Genomic DNA, 12437 nt, shown 5'->3' on the forward strand with positions numbered 1-12437 from the left:
AATACTGTACTAGAACCTGAAACCCAAGCATTATGAACACGGCTATTGGAATGAAGTGGTAGCATCTAGTGGTCACCCACCTCATTCAGGATATGCTGATACTAATGTTTTATTTAATCACTAACTAAGAGCCTATTACTGTGCTAGGCACTCTTCTACAGCACTTACATGGAGAGACAGTCCTGCACTACAGAACTTACATTCTGGTAGGGAGAGAAAGATAATAAACAAGAAACACATAGTGACAAGTGCCATGAAGAAAATGAAGTAGTGTAAGGAGAGAACGAGGTGGTGGTGGCGAAGGTCCATCTGAGATATGGTGGTCAAGAAAGGCCTCTCTGCGAGGGAACATTTGATCTGAAAGAGATAATGAGATCTTTCAAGCCATGCGAGTGCCAGGCTGAGAGAGCAGCAAGTTTAGAGCTCCTGAGAAAGGAATGTGCTAGGCAAATCAAAGATCAACATGAGAGCCAAGTTGGCCAGAACACAGTGGGAAATGGGGAGGGAAGGACAGGTGAGGGCAGAGCAGTGGGCAGAAGCTAAATCAGGGGGTCTATGGGCCTCAGTAAGGACTCCGGGTCTTATCCCAAGTGGGCTGGGAAGTCAACAGAAAGAGTCAAGATGTTATTTAAAGCCAGGGGCTGGATGAGCTTAGCTAGGAAATAATGCAGATAGAGAAGTTGAGGACAGAGCTCCAGCTCCTTGCTGCACAGCACGCTCCATAGACCAGCAGTAACAGCATCACCTGGGAGCTTGTTAGAAATGCAAAATCTTCTGCTGGCCTCCTGCCAGACCCACTGAGTCATTATCTGCATTTAACAAGATCCACAGGAGGGTCCAGGCTCTAGCACAGTCAACACTGAGCAGTCAAGAAGAGAAGGAGTAGGCAAAGACAACTGAAAGGAACAGCCAGTGGCACCGGAGGAAACCAGGAGAGTGAGATGGCCTAGAAGCCAAGAGAAGCTGGTGTTTCAAAAGGGAAGGAGTGGTCAAATAAATCAAACACTGCTAATAAGCAGATGAAGACTAGGAAACCATCATTGTATTAGGCAGGATGGAGATCAAAGGTGACCTTAACGAGAACTTTCACTGGAGTGGAAGGCATGAAAGCCCAACCAGAGTGGGCTAACATAAGAATGGAGTAAAGACAATTCTTTCAAGGAATGGTAACTATCACAGAAATGAAAACGTACAAATAAAAGGCTGTCACGGAAAACTTAGATGTCTCCCTTACCCATCCCAACTCTGCCTTCCCCGTCAGTACAAAATCTCTGTATTTGTTTCCTCTCCCCAGGAACGTGCTTGCAGCCTGGGGGGTGTAAATGAAATGCATAACCTGGTCCTCATGCTCAAAGCACTCTAAGCCAGACCTCACCTACTTTTATGGAATATTACTTTTTTCCCCTCCCTCTGGCATTTGCCTATTGTCCTGTGTTGCATCTGAACCTCTAAGGGTGTACCAAGAGCAGCTGAACAGGTATGGTCTGTGTTTAATTAAGACCAATTGCAGAAGCATACAGAAATATCTTTTCACCCACAACTAAAATATACAACTATGTACCAGGGGGCTTTGGGGAGAAAAAGGGATAAAATTTAATAATCTTAAAAAAAAAAAAAAAAGACTCTAACCCAGAAAAAAGTCACTCGTTTTCCCATTCCTCTACAGAACCCCTTGACCTACTAATGCCCATCTGGGTCCCATTCCAGGTAGAGTGGAACCTACAGGGAACCACAGTCTAAAGGTAGAAAGGCCTTCAGAGACCATCTAACATACTCCTGATTTCCGTTACATGAGCCACTGTCAAGCTCCCTAGTTCCCAGTTTTTAGACCCAAACCTCTGCTCTGGGATCCACTGCCATCCCCAGCATCACTTCTGCCATGCCAGTAACACAGCAAGAGCGATTCCAGTTTACTTTCCTCCACCTACACCCAGTGCTGGCGTCAGGTCCCTCATCTGTCCTAGTGTCCCGCAACATGGAGCAATTCTTTAGTTCGCAATAATAATAATAATGTAATTAACTCTTAAATACTTGTACTATGTACCAAGTGTTCTTCTAAATGCTTGTATTTTGAACATTAACCTACTCTGAACGGTGATGTCCAAAACTAACCTCGGGACATTAGCCTAATGTTGAACATTAACACACACACTTTAATTTGGGTGGTTAACAGATGACCCCATCGAAAAAAAATTGCAAAAAGAGAGAAAGTACTGAAATGTCATTTTCTTATATGGGCTAAATTTAGAAAAGTTTTCTATTAAAAACCAAAGTGCAATTTGTTATCCTGGGTAGACCTCTCCAAGGGGAGCCTTGTCTGAGTCTTGGCAGTGGAAATCATGGTGTGAAGCCCCAGACAAATGCACCACATGCTCTTTGACTGTCCTGGGGGCGGCAGGAAGCAGACATCCTATCAAAACAAGTGCCAAGTTGTAAAATGAAGTAGGCAATAAAAGTAAAAAAATTTTTAAATCCTGCACATGAAAACCACCACTTTCAAAAAAGAGAAAAAACTGAAGAGGAAAAGGAAGAAACACAAAAAGGAGACAATGAAAGGAAGTCCCTCCCTGAAAGTTAAGAGGTTTTTTTAAAAAAATCTGGGGCCACAAACTTCTCTCAAGCCTTGGGCTTCCTTTTGTTTCTTACACCAGCGACAGCTCATAAGGCTTCTCTACTTGTAGGAAGTGAGCAGAGAGTCGCTAGGAGAAAACACGATGAACTGTCTAAGAAGCTAAAAACATTTAACAACAAGAGGAGAACGTTAAGAACCCACAATCACCATCCAAGAGAAAAACCTGCCTCAAGGAAGCTGAGCCTTTTAATTTGGACCTTCTAACAATCACTCACATCCATATTGCAATGTTATAGTTTACAAAGTATTTCCACATTCACAAACGAGGGCAGGGCCCCACTAGAGGACCCAGGAGTACATGATGCTGTACAGCTGACCGCAATGAAGAGCTGGGACTTGAATCCAGCTCTGAGCTATCCATGAGTGTGCACTTTGACCCTTCCCAGAATGCTTCTTGCTTTTAAAACCAGGCCCTCCTGCTCTTACGTAGGCTAGGTAGGTTCAGGGAAAGGGATTATGTTTTCCTCCAAATAGGTAATTATACTCTTTCCACTGAGAAGCATTCCCTCAATCCTAATGCTGGTTTTTGCCATAGCATCCCATCCTCTGACAACTCCAATAAAGAGGACTTACCCTGGAGCTCCCACATCTAAAAGCACCACTAAGAACATTACCTGGACCCATCTCCTACCCCAGATGCACTGGAGGAAAGAGGCATCCCTTTGCTGTTTAAAGGTAGCAAGGAAACTGGGGAATTTGGTTTAAGAAAGGGCTCCTCAGCAGCCCAGGGGTGCCTATCCTGTTTCTACACACAACACTGTGTTAGCTCAGGCTGCCACAACACAATACCATAAACTGAGTGACTTAAACAGCAGACGTTTATTTCTCACTGTTCTGGAGGCTGGAAGTCCAAGATCAAGGTGCCGGCCAATTCAGTTCCTGGTGAGGGCTCTCTCCTGGCTTGTAGATGGCAGGCTTCTCACTGTGTCCTCACATGGCCTTTTCTCAGTGCATGTGTGTGGAGAGATCTCTCTCTTCATCTTCTTCTAAAGCCTCTAATCTCATCATGAGCGCCTCACCCTCATAACCTAATCTAATTACTTCCTAGAGGCCCCATCTCCAAATATGGTCACATTGAGGGTTAGGATTTCAACATTTGCATTTGGGGAGGAGGACACAAACATTCAGTCCATAGCAAATATGTAGGAACAAAAGCAAGCAGAGGGAGAGAAGATTACAAGAATCCCATCATCCAGCAGCACCCAACATTTGGTTGACAGAAGAAAAGGACTTGTTCATAAGCTTTCTCTAATTCAGTTCCCTGATGACTGAGTCTTTATCTTGCCATTTCTCTCTTTTAAAGAGCCATCAGACCAAAAGAATCTAACTGTATTACAAACACAGGAAACAACCTCACCAAAAGCGGGTGAGAGGAAAAGGTAATGAGCTAAGTAACTCTAGAAGTGAGCGGGGTCTGTAAGACCAAAAGCAAAAGGACTAGACATATTTTACTGTCATTGATAAAGTTGTTTCCCATTGAGGGATGGGGGGTAACAATGTGAAAACAGTGAAACCAGTGATCTGAAACCACTGCACATGTACACTGGAATCAAACAATTAAGCAAATGGATGGCAGCTGGTGGGAGCCTTGTTTCTCACTGCTGGAGTGGGAGGTTATAGATACACAAGGGGAGAAGCCTAGAATGATCCATGTGATAATGAAGTCAAGGTGGAAACATCAGTATAAACTCATGCTTAGCTTAATATAGATACAGATGGTTACACATTTATAAATATGCTTATATACAGTATACACATGTATTTCCTTGCTCTGTCAGCTGAGAGGGCCTAGAAGAACACCCCAGCAGCAAAGAGCACATCTAGCACCCAGACCTTTATTTCTAATACTAATAAATTCTCCAACAAAAGGAACCAGGGCTCCTTGAAGAAATGGCTGGTTCTAGGACTAGAGCACAAAATATACAAGATGAGCCTGGAACATCTTATAGTGTCAGAAAGTAAGGAAGTGCTTTAAAAAAAGAAAACACCAACAATGCCCACAATGATCGAGGTATTTCAAAGAGACATGGTGCTCCCAATGGCCAAAGCTGGAAGACTTTGAGCAACAAAATAAAGTAGCATCGGATTAGAACCCAAAGGATAAAAATTAATATCCATGTGTGCTTACTGATATAAGCAAATGATTGAATAAATACATAAATGGGGAAAAACACACAAATCTCCCATGCAGAAGAATTCCGAATAATTGATTTAGATACTCTGCTCCAGAGGAAAGGGAATATAACCCCTTACTCTCTAAGTGTAGGCTGCACATAGTGACTTCTATCCAGAGAGGACAGTATGGAAAGAAAAAAGAACAACTTTACAGTGGAGAAACCTGACACACACTACCTCAGCTTGTGCCATACTTTACCAAGATTGACATCGATAGTAATAAGTCATATTAATAGTGTGCATTGGGATGAAAATGGCACTTTACCTCTGTGGTCTTCCTCTCCGAAACCTCTAGCCCTAGTGTCATCATGAGGAAAGCATAAGACAAATTCCGGTGGAGGGACATCCTATAAGATACCTGACCGTGCTTCTCCAAGCTGTTAAAGTCACCAAAAACAAACAAAGTCTCAGAAACTATCACATCCAAGAGGAGCCTAAGGAGACATGACAACTAAATGTAATATGGGATCCTGGAACAGAAAAAGGACTTTAGATAAAAACTAAGCAAATCTGAATAAGACTCTAGCTAACAATAATTTAGCAATATTTGTCCCTTAATTCTGACAAATCAAATGTAATGTTGTTAATAATAGAGGAAACTGGGTTGGGGGGTATATGGAAACTCTCTGTACTATCTTCACAATTTTCTCATAAATCTGAGACTCTTCTAGAATACAAAGCTTTTTTTAAGTAACTTTTTTTTAAAAAGCCACCAAGCAGTCAAAGCCACTACTGTGGTCAGTGTGGTCACTCCAGTGCCAATACTTGCGACTGCTGACTTGTCCTACCCCTCCGGCCTGCCGGGTGGCCAGAACGGAGATACTCATGTCCTTCAACAGGTCAGTGGGCACACCATCCTCATTAGGTCTCAAAACACTGCTCCTGGATTAGACCTCTGCCAGGAAGAACAGGACAATTTTCCAGGACCCGGTGAACACAGAGCATCACATTCCAGGTACCTCAAGAGACATCCAGTGAGTGCCCGAGCTTGGAGTTCTGCACAAAGTAGGGTGTGAATATGATCTACGTGGTGCTAATTTATGAGCTGCGCACAGTTTCCCACAAGCCAAAGAGTAGAACTAAATGACTAAAAAAACTTGCAAACGGCATCGTGTGGGAAGGAGAAGGAACAAGTAGCGAGGTGGGCAAACACAGAAGATATACCTTCCTCCGAGAACATGGGAGCAGAGTCTAAATGGGGACATTAAACAAAACCTGTATACTAATGTTGCTTATATAAGCCAGAACTCTGCCCCCTTCCTCCTCCATCTCAGAGTCAAAGAATGTGCTTCTCCAAGAGAGAAACGTTAATTAGACAAAAAAACAGAAGAGCTGATTTAGTCACAGAGCAGAACCAAAGAAACCAAACAGGAGGAAAAAAGAGAAATCGAAAGGGATTGAGAGCAAGGAAGGAGCAGTGGAAAATGAGAGATAAGATGGAGGCGATTATACGGAGAAAGATATTAATTAAATTTGCTTGGCCACGGGAAGCCACAGTGACAGGAGGCACGGAGTGGGGTGTTATTTGGGTTGAACAGAAGGAGTGGCCAAGTTAAAACCCCACTTAAAACATTCCTTAATAAGCACCACCTGAAAATGCAGCTTCCTGACCCAAAGCCGGAAGTCTCCTTTCCCCCAGCCATGCTCTTCCCAGCTACTCCTCTCTTACGAATGCTTGTGGCCCTGATGTCTCAGACCCCCTGGACTGTCCCCTGCTGGAGCCCAGGTTACCACCACCCCTGCTTTGGTCTGGACCCAGTGCTGCCAAAGCCTCAAGCCACCCAGCTGAAGACAGTGTCTGCCACCCAACAACACAGCTCCAACCCAGAGGCCCACCAAATACCCAGGCAACATCTCCCCACATCCTCACCTAGTATCTCTTCTCACAGCAGCTGTATTTTCAGATTTCTATGATTTTTTATTTTAATTAATGCTGTCTCCCCAATCAGGCAGTAAGATCCATGAGTACAGGGACCATATTGGTTTTTGCTCACCATTTTGCCTCCAGTGCCCCACAGCATGCCGGACATAATGCAATTGTTTATGAATTAAATGAAGGAAGGAAGGAAAGAGACTCTTCCCCCAGCAATCTAAGACCACCAGAAGGAAAAAAGGACATTTCGATGAGTGGCTAGTACAGAATTTGACCTTGGAACCAGCTTACCCATAGAAATGGTAGTATAAATAGTGATGAGGTATCTGGTGCTATTAAACAAACTAGATATGTAATTAATAGTACAGTAATAAATAATACCGGCCATTCATCGCTCATTTACCAAGTGCCAAGTACTATGCTAAGTAAGCACTCTTCATACATTATTCAACAACTCTGCCAGGTAGGTACTACTTATCACCATTTTGCTGGTGAGGCAACTGAGGCTCAGTGGAGTTATTTGCCCAAGGTCACCCAGAGAGCTGTGGCAGAGCCAGAAGTCATCTAGGCCTGACTCCAGAGTTCAGCTATATAACAGGTGCAACAGATGCTGGTTGGGGGCCTGGGACCTAACCACCATTTATGACACTGAATCCCCAGGAAGATGCCTTCCAGCTCCAAACAATCAACTTATTGCAAAATAAATTTTCAGAGCTCATCAGGTTTGTAGGATGGGACCTCCTGCAGAGGATCATGAGAAGGAAGGCTGAGGACGTGGCTACCAGGACAGCACCCAGCCAGGGTCGACTGAGCATCTCTGTGTGCACCCCAGCAGTAGACATGAAACCAGGTCCAAGGACACTCTGAGAGCAGGTGCCTCCAAGAGCAGGTGCTGATCTGGGTGACTTCCCAGAGTATCTCCAATTCAAACCAGAAGGAAGATGGCCAGCCCACAGCTGTAAGCCCAGAAGACAAGGAGGCCATGATAAGAGCAGGAAGAAAGGAGGTCATGAGAGGATGCTGGCTTAGTGAGAAGGGAGAGCAAAATGCAAAAGGCTATCCAGATTTCTAAGGGGAAAATGAGAACATTCTCAACAACTTTGAAGAGGTGGTGAGCTGTGCTTCCAAAAGCCCTGGGAACAGAGACGTCCTCTGCCCACACAAACAGAGAGACTGGGCATGTCACCACCCTGAACTCTGACCCATAAGAAGGAACGGTGGACTTCTAGCCCAACATGTAAAGAAAGAGCTTGGACATTGTCACTCCCTTCCTCACAAGAAAAAAGCTTAACAAACTGAAAAGGATTGGCCACTCCATGGGGCCACCATGGGGATTAAAGGTGATGGTGAATGTGGAAGCACTTTTTCAACTGTAGACATTAAAGAAATACAAAGTGTCAAAACCATATTTCTGTGGGTTTTTTTTTTTAAATCCAACCTCTGATATATGAAGAGTATAAAAAACATGGCAATAGTTTCAGTCTACAAAAGCAGGTGGATTCTCCACACAAAGGCTCCAGAGTAGTGAGTCCAAGCATGGTGAAAGGACTCTGAGGAAGTGGCCATCTAAAAGTCTGCTCAGGGGTCATTGGGAAAAAATCATGAGGGACTGGCCTTTTTCCTTTTCTGGCAGGGCAGCTGAGTTAGGGGGCCAAAGAACTAGAACCACACGGCTGGATTTCCAAAGACACCATTAGGTTTCTCTTGGGGTCTTTGGGTCCACCAATATTTACCAAGAGCCCATCCCATGGAGGGCCCATATTGGGCCCTGAGGCAGACAGTGGTGATGAAGGAAGCGGGAAGACAGCAACAAACCACACGGCCTCCAAAGTGGGGCACAAGAGGCAGCTGAGAAGCTCATTACTGCACGGGGATGGGTGGCATGGGGAAGACTTTAAGGCAAGGAGGCATTTGCAACTTAGTGGCTTAAAACAACACACATTCATTTTTACTACAATGGAGTTCGTCAGACGTCTCAGTAGGCTAAAATCTTGGTGTCAACAGGGCTGTGTTCCTTCTAGAGGCTTTGGGGGAAAATCTATTCCCTTGCCTTTTCCAGCTTCTAGAGGCTGTCTGCCTTTCTCAGCTCTTGGCCCCTTCCTCTATTTTCGAAGCCAGCAGTGTAGCATCCTCTCTCTGACTTTGCTTCCATCGTCATGCCCCCTTCTCTGACTCCCACTCTCCTGCTTCCCTCCTTCCCTTATAAGGACCTGTAAAGACACTGGGCCCACCTGGATAATCCAGGAGAATCTCCCCACCTCAAGGTCCTTAATCTAATCACACCCTTAAGCCATGTAAGACAACATATTCACAGGTTCCAGAATTAGGATGTGGACATCTTTTGGGGGGCTGTTATTCTGCCTACCACATAAGTGGTCAGGGAAAGTCAACTCCCAGAAAAGAAAAAAAAAAAATTCATGTTCAGAAAGAAGCAGGGATGACATGAGACCTTTTTTCACCTTCCCTAGTTCTGATTTCCCAAGGCTACAGCCTCCCGCCCTTGGGTTCCTTGAGACACCACTCATCTGCTCTGTCAGTTACCCCTGAAGATTCTTCACTACGCCCTTGCCCAAAACCACAGTGGTGGGTGTGGGATTTACGGCCATCTCTCTTTCCCCGTCAAGTTTGTGCCCTGAACCCCTAGAACAACAGGAACCCAGGAAACAGTGCATTGTGGGAGTGTTAAGGAGCTAAACAGATGAGCAGACTGGATGGATGGCTCAAGCCTATCAAAATGAAGTTCAACAGGGAGAATCAAAGGCCCTGAGGAAACCAACTATTTGACTGCAGGATGGGTGAGGCATAGAAGCAAACCTTGGGTGGCTTTTTTCTTTTTTTTTTAAATCTTGGAGGATCAAGGTGGATGACACGTTCACTGTGAGATGACTGTTGAGGACCACAGTGATCTCCGGAAATTATACATGCAGATTCAGCAGGACAGGGCCCTTACCCATACTGTAGACTCCCCTGAAATCAAGAACAACTCCCCGCCACGATTTCAGAAGTGTGTCCTTTCCGCCAAGCACACAGCCTCAGGGGAACACACAGGGAGTCCTGAGGACAAAGGGGCCACCAGCCCAGCAGTCACATTAGGCAGATAAAGCCTGCTGATCGTACTGTCAGAACCCCTCCCTGGTAATTTAGGGGTCCCTTCTGCTTGGGGCTGATCAGCAAGAGCCCACTTTAACAAAGGAGTGACCAGGATGACTTCAGGACCAAGGAGCCAAGAGAAGGCACCGGGTACAGAAGGAGGGGGACAGGGCTAAGAAGATGATAAACTGTCATCAAATACAAATACCAGAAGGGCTGTCATGTGAAAAGGGGATTACACTCGCTCTGTGTGCCTCCCAAAGTAAGAACAAGGAACAATGAGTAGACATGCCAGGGACACAAATTCCAATTCAATCTAAGTGGGAGAAGTTTTCTAACAGAGATGCCAAAAGATAAAGCGGGCTATTTCAGGAGACAATGAGTTACCCATCAGCACAGGAATGCAAACAGGGCGCAGCTGCCCATTCAGGCAGGTTTGAGAAGTGACTCTTGTGTCAGCCCCTCAATAAGGGCAGGGTCTTCCAAATCTGAGAGTCAATGATTTCACCTCATATTTACTCAGAAACAATCATCCATTTACAGACCCAGAGAAAACATGGAGATAATCACAGCAAAGATAGAAGCTCAGAGGTGAATTCGGTCAGGAACAGTCTTTAAGAGGGAAGAGGATAGCAGAACCACCAAAGAACCAAGTTTTCTCCCCCTCTTATCCTGTGCTTTTATCTGCACTGAATGCTGACTTGAGGATTCAAGTCTCTTACTGAGTGAAGCCACTCCTTCCTGTGGCCTGCAGCCTGGGTGCGGGCGTCCGGCCCACCCACCAGCAGACATCCACCGCCTGAGGGACTCCAGCCTGGACCAGAAATGAATGAGAATTGAGAATTACTTCAGGCACATCATGACGTCAGGCTTATCCCAAAACAAACTCACAACTATCATTAGCTGGTTCCCCTCTTGGCAGAGGAAGGAAGTCAACTCAAGCCTGTCCCAAAGGAAAACTGGGGATGTCACATTAAAAGGCTGTGAACATTAGTGGGGATTTGAATGCTGGTTGAGCAATCAACAGAGAAGACAGAGATATGAGCCTTGACAGAATCTCCTCAAGAAGCACTGGATACTCATGGTTTAAAACATCTAACCTTTCAATTCTAGGAAAGAGGCAGAAAAGAAACATGAAGGCTCTCAAGGAGGTACTGCAAGATATTAAGAAACTCCACATAGAAGCTGAGCCAAAGGCCAAGGAAATTATCCACATCAAAGAGGAGAATGAAAAAAATAGTGAGAGCTGAACAGTACATGGCAGAAATGTCAGCACAGCTAAGCTGTAAGCTCCCTGAGGCCAAGGACAAGCAGATGTGGTGTTGGCTTCCGAGGGAGAGCACAGCTGGTTTTACAAAAACATGCACAAATGAATGCTGAGCCAGGAGGGGGTGGGACTTGAGGGGGTGAAGACAGCTGCTAGGCAGCTCCAGATGACTCTTGATTCTAGTACGAGATAAGCTTAAATTCTAATGATGACCATTCAGAACCCAGCTCATGTCAGAAAAATCTCTTGTTTCTACGGATGGAGCCCCTGCATATGACACGCCTCCAGAATATTTTTGAGAAAAACATCACCAAATAGCACCATCCAGTGTGGCAGAAATTTGATAAATTTTAGTAAATTCCTTCAAAGGTTGGGCTTTTTTTAAACTTGGTCTTTGTAATACAGTACGAATTATGTTCTCTAAACTGTTACAGCTTATTTTCAGACTCCTGTATTAAAATACAAAACTACAGATGCATTATCATTTTCAGGCAAATCTGATTTTCTCCACTGAATCTGAGAAGACACAAACATGATAAACCTCACTCTCTTAGTAAGAAAAGGATCGCATTTCATCTTTTACCCAAAGAGAAAAGAAAGTAAAGCCACACAAATGCATCGTGTTTAACACAAGATTTGAAGAACACCCTCATAGGCCATGATAAAATTAGAGGGCAGAAGTTTAATATTTTGAAAAAGCAGTATGCTAGGTTCTATTTACAGTTTCTCTAATAGTCTAAGACTTTTTACAGGTTTTTAACAAATAACACCAAAACAGGTATATTTAGATTGGATTTATTTTTTCCTCTCTCTCTTTCACTTGTTATTATTGAGCTTCCTCATATTCACTCCCCTCCACCCCAAAACGCAAACACAGAAAGACACATTGGGACCATGCAGACGTGCTCAAAATGCCTGCCTAGAGAGAGAGAGGAAGCAATGGGAGGGCACCTGAAGCCCTCCTCCATCTATTGACTGAGCCTGCAGGGAGCAGAAGAGGACAAACAAGATGGCATCCGCCCAAGGGACCAAGCGTCATTTAGGTCACAAGCAGAAAGCCAGAGCTCCTGTCCCATGGTGCTATAAACATCTCCCACGTCGACTAAGGGACAGGATTTACAATTTACTGAGTGCCCACCTTGGGTGAGGCATCGTTTGGGGCCTAGGTGCCCACATCCACATTTAATCTTCCTAACAGTCTTGTAAAATGGGAAAACGGAAAGATGAGGAGCTTCAGTTTTGGAGGAGGTGATAGGCTGACAGAGGACAGAGCGGGAATCCTCAAGGCGTCTGGTCTGTCCCACTCGAAGTCCTTACTTGCCCACTTCACTAGACCATGCTACCTCCTCTGCACGCAGTCCTAATACTGCAAAGAGTGAATCCCCCTACCTAGGATGTGA

The 12437-nt window shown here is 44.7% G+C and overlaps 1 protein-coding gene across 6 annotated transcripts in view; it reads right to left on the minus strand.

Moving 5' to 3' along the window:
- CGNL1 (cingulin like 1) overlaps positions 1 to 12437 on the minus strand; it is a 152963-nt gene that overhangs the window by 110396 nt on the left and 30130 nt on the right. Inside the window, exon 1 of one of the 6 annotated variants that reach the window (XM_070500882.1) lies at positions 3463 to 3640. The exons of the other annotated variants lie outside the window; for them this stretch is intronic. The gene's annotated coding sequence lies outside the window, so the exon portion shown is untranslated. Of the gene's footprint in view, positions 1 to 3462; positions 3641 to 12437 lie in introns of those variants that run through there. 6 annotated transcript variants of the gene reach the window in all.

The sequence above is a fragment of the Equus asinus genome, chromosome 2, assembly GCF_041296235.1.
Source record: "Equus asinus isolate D_3611 breed Donkey chromosome 2, EquAss-T2T_v2, whole genome shotgun sequence".
Lineage (NCBI taxonomy): Eukaryota > Metazoa > Chordata > Mammalia > Perissodactyla > Equidae > Equus > Equus asinus.